Genomic DNA, 7,484 nt, shown 5'->3' with positions numbered 1-7,484 from the left:
TCCTTGAGTGACCTACAAATTTGTACGATGCAGTGGACATTGGTTCAGTCTTTGATGTTTTAGAGTCAAGACATTTGAGACCTTCTATCCTAGGTTATATGGTTATGAGTAAACTCCAAGGAACACAAACAGCACTGGGCAATATGAGACGTAATTCCATGTTTGGCGAGAAACTTAGAAATCAGTAGAATCTGTCCTAAACGTTCCTTGGTAGGTATTTTCTGTACGTGGCACCGAAACAGGTAGATTTTATGGCGACGATGGCATAGGAAAGGGCTAGGAGTGGTAAGAAAGCAGACGTGGGCTTAATTAACAGCCTGGTGTAAAAATGGAAAGACACGTAAATCTATCTCCAGTGCTGCCGACAGTGGAGTTCGACTATGTCTCGAATGCAAGCTGACAGCTACGTGACCCACTTGCTCGGTGGTAGATGGTCATCGACCCTCAGTGACTTCACATGAATCCTGTGAACACACAGCGCCACACAATTATTTCTGTAAGTAAACAAGAACATTTTATTTTACGGACTTAATAATTTATGCATACTTTCTACAATAAAATGTAATGAATACAAATCACGCTGCCATAGATTTTTTTGGTGTTGGTTTTACGTCGCGCCAACACAGATAGGTCTTACGGCGACGATGGGATGGGAAACACCTAGGAATAGGAAGGAAGCGGCCGTGGCCTTAATTAAGGTACAGCCGCAGCATTTGCCTGGTGTAAAAATCGGAAAACACGGAAAACCATCTGCAGGGTTGGCGGCAGTGGGATTCGAACCCACTATCTCCCGGATGCAACCTCACAGCTGCGCGATCCTTACCGCACGGGTAACTCGCCCGATCGTTGCCATAGTTTACAGATATCGTGCGTCAATAGGACCGTATACATGCACATACTTTCGGTTGAGATTACAGTGGACGAGCCGTCGTGAGGGAAGGAACGCACGTCTGGGAACTTTCAGACCAGAAGAATAGCTAGACATACTTCGTAGGGTAAGGTTCCCATCGCGCGTAGCTGGCACTTACACTTCATGATACAAGACTTTTCTCGCGCGATTGGCATGCGCCAGGAGTTTTAACAGTAATTCCAAAAGGCTGAGGCGTTGCTTCCTGCACAGAGTGTGTATATGCGTTTTTCTTAAGTTATGTAAAGCTGTTAATTATGTGTCAGAGCAATAACTATATCATTATGGGATTAAATGCATAGACGCATTTCTCTACTTACGACAGAAAAAGGCTATCTGTGTCGTTGAACAAGTGTAAAGAACAGTGATTTAGCTATAGATATCTGGGATTTTTAAAACAAATACTTGAAAGAAATCCATTTTATTACGTAAATTACTTTAGAACGGACGTAACATTGGCTACTAAATGAAATTAGTGACACACTTCATACAGAAACGAGGAGAATGATTAATACTTGTTGTACTCCAGTATTTATCCACTGGTAGATCATAGGAGTCCGCCTCTGTGGTGTAGTGGTTAGTGTGATAAGCTGCCACCTCCGGAGGTCCGGGGTCGATTCCCGGCTCTGATACGAAATTTCGAAAGTGGTACGAGGGCTGGAACGGGGTCCACTCAGCCTCAGGAGGTCAACTGAGTAGAGGAGGGTTCGATTCCCTCCTCAGCCATCCTCGAAATGGTTTTCCGTGGTTTCCCACTTCTCCTCCAGGCAAATGCCGGGATGGTACCTTAAGGTCACGGCCACTTCCTTCCTTCTTCCTTCTCTACCCCTTCCAATCTTCCCATCCCCCACCAAGGCCCCTGTTCAGCATAGCAGGTAAGGCCGCCTGAGGGAGGTACTGGTCATTCTCCCCAGTTGTATCCCCCGATTAAGAAAGAAAGAAAGAAAGAAAGAAAGAAAGAAAGAAAGAAAGAAAGAAAGGAAGGAAGATCATACGAAGTCACACAAGCTGCATATCTATGTCAAGTTTATCTATAATCCAGGAATATGTAAAGCTGTATAATATACAATTCTTAAGGATAATTTCTTGAAAGTAAGTAAAACAATAGGCTATTTCACGCTAATTCAGTTTTTATGTGTACTACGAGGATAAATTTAATTACCATGGACACCTATTACGGAAGTGATTGCTGTCACGCATGGAACTTTCACTTTCCTCAAATACAGGTAACTTTTCCAGTTCTTGACGAACACAGTTAAAATTTATTTTGCCCAGTGGCAACTGTCATACGTTCCAAATAAACTCCAAACACGAACATGTAGATGAACCCACAAGCTGCATTTCTACGCCAAGTTTATCTACCACAATCCTTAAATATGTAAAGCCATACACAGCAATATACATTTCTGAAGAATAATTTCATGAAGGTAAGTAAAACAATATTTTACCCTAACCTAGTGTTATTGAATATGTGGAAGTACGAGGGTTGGAACTTTAATAGCGGCAACTATTTAATTACAACTGACACAAAAGAAATACACGTTACCAAATTTTACTGTCCTTCAAAATAGTCGTAGGATACCTTTAGCAGCGCCTGTTGTGTTGATAGTTCGGTCTACTTCCTGGCGAATCTCTGGAATAGTTCTGAAGTAAATGCCATGAAGTGGTGGCTTCATCTTAGGAATCAAGTCAAAGCCACAAGTGATTAAGTCCGGGCAATATGGTGGATGGCACGGCAATTCTCAGCCCCATCGACCGAACAAATCAGCCACAGCTTGCGCTGTATGCGGCCGAGCGTTGCATTGATGGAAGATTGGGTGTGGGGTGGGGGTTCTGCAGCAATTGCCACCGCTTCTTTCTCAAAGCTGGTCGTAGGTTGTGTTGCAAAAATGAACAGTAATACTGCGCACTGACGATCTGCTGTGGAGTAATGTAATGCATTAGGATAACACCATCGCAGTCGTACACGGTAATAACCATAACTTTCACACTGCGGGGGGGGGGTTCTGACGAACTTTCAATCCTCGTGGTGATCCGTAATGACGCAATTCGTTCGATTGGCGTTTCAGTCGTAGCTCGTACGATCTGGCCCATGTTTCATCCAGTGTGATACGGTATCAAAGCGCTCCACGTGATTACGAGCAACGTTTGTTAACTATTTCTGCTTTTCCGTCACATCACGAATAACCCATCGTGATGCAAGTTTTTCTCATGCCCAGGCATTCCTTCAGTATATGAAGCACAGTCGTATGCTCTAATTCGGTGTCTCGGACTAGTGCTGGGAGAGGAGGCAGTCCTCCGAGTGATTGAATCGGTTGTAGCAAATGATGCGCTCCACCGGTATTCTCCAGTACTACTGCGGAGAATCGCGGAGGTATACAGAGCGAACGTGCTCTGCTCATTACACTTCTTCCTGTCAGTTGCTGCGCCACGAACCTGCAACGCTGGCGTAACAGGGGGAGAGGTGATACTCCCACGTGGCGCGTCCCACGTGGCGCATCCCAGGTGGCGGATAGGGGGGTCCTAACCGGCTTGCCGGCGGACTTGAGGGAAATAAAATACCTCTCGCTGACCAAACACACTACCCCCTGTGGGTGGGGGACGCCGACGAATACACCCACGGTATTCCCTCCCTGTCGTAAGAGGCGACTAAGAGGGGCGACCAAGGGATGATTGTCTTGGAACCATGAAACTACTTGTGATTAGTACCACCACGCGGAGAGTATCACGGGTCGCTTTTACTTGCGCGTAGTGCCACTATATTAGGTACCAAATAGGTTTGTAATTAGTAGCACACAGGAGCATCGCGCGGTCGGCTTTTGCAGTACCTGTGAATAGTACCACCATATGAGCGGGGATGATAGCTACCATGGTTCTGCCTTGCCTATGATTAGTACCCATTATATGAGGAACACCACGGGATAGTGGAAGGTTCCTCTCGTTAGTACTCTTATGTGCTGAACACCATAGGTTTGCGTTGCCTGTAAATGGCGCCGCAATGTGAGAGGAACATAGGTCTGTATTATATGTAGAATTTCATAACCTGTGAGTAGTACCATAATGTGTGGAATACCGCAAGTCTCTGCTACTTTTGATTAGTACCGCAACAGGACAAATACCATGGTTCCACTTTCCTAGCGATAAGTACCGTTATGAGGGGCCGATAACTTGGATTTTGGAACCCCTTCAGACTGCAAGCATCATCGTTTCAGTGTTATGCTATAGCAGCAGTCCCTTGGTCAGTAATCTTATTCTTTTACGTCAGTTTGTGTGAATGTAAACCATTGCGGGTCGCATCCACTGATTGTTTTAAATTCATGTCCATCCATTCATTCTTCGTTCTCACGCTTTGAATTCTGGTCAGTGGAGAATTTTAGACTTTTAATTTGTCATTCCATTTCGTCTCATTTCGTACCATTAGGGGCCGATGACCTCGATGTTAGGCCCCTTTAAACAACAATCGTCATCATCAGTTGCTGCGAGTGACGGGTGAACTTTCTGGCACCGTTAACTTCACTGTGTAGCTAATGTCACGAAAACCATCAGTTGTTTTTAACTTTTAGAAGGCGATCAGAAGAAATCTGCCAAGTGCAAATTATCTGCTCGTAGTTTTTCAAGGGGAGGCGGCACATCGGTTGGACCCACACCTGTTGCAACTAGATTCATCCACAACAAGATTGGAGCAATGAACATTTTAAACATAGATTTTTATTGCATTTTATGATTGTATTTTATCTCAAGTTTTTTATGTATCACTGTTTTTGTATACGTCTTTAATCTTTTCAAGCTGAATATGACATCTAGGTAGGTCGAAACATGTCCTATGTAGCTTTTTATTTTAATTTTTTACAAGTTGCTATACGTCGCGCCGACACAGATAGGTCTTAGGCGACGATGGGATAGGAATGGCCTAGGAATGGGAAGGAAGCGGCCTTGGCCTTAATTAAGGTACAGCCTGGTATGAGAATGGGAAACCATGGAAAACCATCTTCAGGGCTGCCGACAGTGGGGTTGGAACCTACTATCTTCCGAATACTGGATACTGGCCGCAATTGAGCGACTGCAGCTATCGAGTTCGGTGTTTAGCTTTTTAGACAGACCGTTTATTAAATGGCAAATTTGTACTGAATACAATTAAATACAATTAAATTCTTTTAGAATTTTATCTTAGATATTTAAAGTCAATACGGAACCGGAATGTTCATTACTTGTAATTCAAGGAAGTTTTTAATCTATCGAACATCTACCTTGGCAAATATTTGCGTAGCAGGAACAAAGCAACAACAACCATATTTAGTGAAACATACTTGTTTTCGGTGAAGTGAATGAATTATCTTTACCATCCTAGTGTACGAGGTGACACTATTCCACCCATCCATAAACACGAGTAGAACTACTACCGCTGACATCCACCTGGGCTGCAGCCCTAAGTTCAGATCAATAGCGATAGATAGATGGATGGATGGATGGATAGATAGATAGATGGATGGATGGATGGATAGATTGATTGATTGATTGATTGATTGATTGATTGATTGATTGATTGATTGATTGATTGAATACCTTTTGATCGCGAATGCTTCGTTGTAGTTATATCCATAGTGGAATGTGATTCGGGCGAGGTCAAAATATCACATGTTTGGTTCTTTCACGATAAAATGCTTCTCAAGTGAGGCGAGATTGTCATTTTGCTGCTCTTAGTAATATCATATAACGATATAAGACTGAACTAAGTACTACTGCCTTCTTTGAAGTTTTGGCGTGTAGAGCGCGAAATGTAGGTGGTTGCCAACATCACAGAATGACATAGAAATGACGATATAGTACGTACTGCAATGCATTCGCTCGCTGAAGGCGAGTTTTATACCCATCGTCATATCGACAAGCCCATCAGTGCCGGCCAATGAGCACTGAATAGGACAGAGTTGCTTATGTGCTGCCAGAGTAGATACCAAGGACACGCGTTGCCACCATATTAGTTGGACCGAAACATTACTGTTCAGTGGTTGTATGTACGCATAATTAATCAATGTACGTCGTTTGAAGAAAATACACGTTTTTATAATTTCAGTTTATTGAAATATTAAAGTAGTTGCAAGAAAAGAAAGAATGGTTTTACCTGGGAAACAAAATCAGCCATTTATATATAAATACCAGTAAACTGAAACTGTAATGTAAATTACCTGCTCAATTTTTGGACCACTTCAAACGTCAGTACTACCAGGATTTTGTACCTTGACTGTACAGTCAAGTTTAACATAATTTACTATATGGGCCAAAATTAAGGTTTCCAAACCAGAAAAGAATGTAAGAGCTGTAGGCTTCTACATAAAACTCAGCATTTGAGAACTAAGCCAAAACAAAACTCCACAAAACCAGATTTCAAAAAATGTATTCAAGATGTTTCAATTTTGCATTCAAGTGAGAAAACATTTTTTAAAGTAGCAATTTTGTCTCCAACAATGGAACAAGTTAATGTCATTAACAAAGTGGTTCTGAACTTTTTGAAAGTTGACAAAGTAGCGTACATTGGCATCGACTCTGCTGTGGGATGCGATACTGTTGATGCAGTCGGTTATTACATCATCCTGCTGAATTTCTTAACTCTCATCATCCTTCAGACAAGCCACCTCACAAGTTGGAGTTTAAGGGAGGATGTAGGTGTAAATACATGGTCCAAGGAAAATGCCCATAAGTTGTAAATTTTAAAAGATATGTAGCTGAAATCTTGTACTCTCACTTTAAACACTCTTACTAATAGTTTAAAGTACTTATAATTTATAGTTTCAATAACTACATGTTAAAAAATTTATTTTATTAAATTACACATCTTAAAATTTTATGGTGCATTGTCTACAGAACTACTGAATATTTCTTTCTAAAATTTTACCCACAGGTTTAGATAGCATCGAATTAAAAGCCCGTGCAACACATTTTTGATATCTTTTAAAGTACTTGAAATAAAAATTAAAAACCATTTTTTCTGGAATAATCTGCATAAAAATGACAATCTCCATAATATAATTTCTAAACTGAACCTTTTATTAAAATTCTGGTGGACAGGATTGTGTACAGTACCCTTCTAAAGAAGACTACCAAGTTTCATTGTTTTACATGCAGTACAGAGCTCGATAGCTGCAGTCGCTGTAGTGCCACCAGTATCCAGTATTCGGGAGATAGTGGGTTCGACCACCACTGTCGGCAGCCCTGAAGATGGTTTTCCGTGGTTTCCCATTTTCATACCAGGCAAATGCCGGAGCTGTACCTTAATTAAGGCTACGGCCGCTTCCTTCTAACTGCTAGCCCATTCCTGTCCCATCGTCGCCATAAGACCTATCTGTGTCGGTGCGACGTAAAGCAAATAGCAAAAAATGAATTACATGTAGTAGTTTCTGATAAAATGCATCAAATGTGTAAAAAAAATGTAAGTTACAGGAATCTTGGTTTAAAGTTCTAATTTGAGATTGCAGTGTAATACCTGGTGCTAAAGTTTTCAGTGTTGGCCTTACCCATACTCCTCAACTTCTTCTGCATCTACCATTTCCTTTTCCCTTGTTTGTATGTTCTGACAGGCATA

Source organism: Anabrus simplex, chromosome 4 (assembly GCF_040414725.1).
Source record: "Anabrus simplex isolate iqAnaSimp1 chromosome 4, ASM4041472v1, whole genome shotgun sequence".
NCBI classification, from domain to species: Eukaryota; Metazoa; Arthropoda; class Insecta; order Orthoptera; family Tettigoniidae; genus Anabrus; species Anabrus simplex.
The sequence above is the reverse complement of the archived record's forward strand: the minus strand, read 5'-3'. Positions refer to the sequence as shown.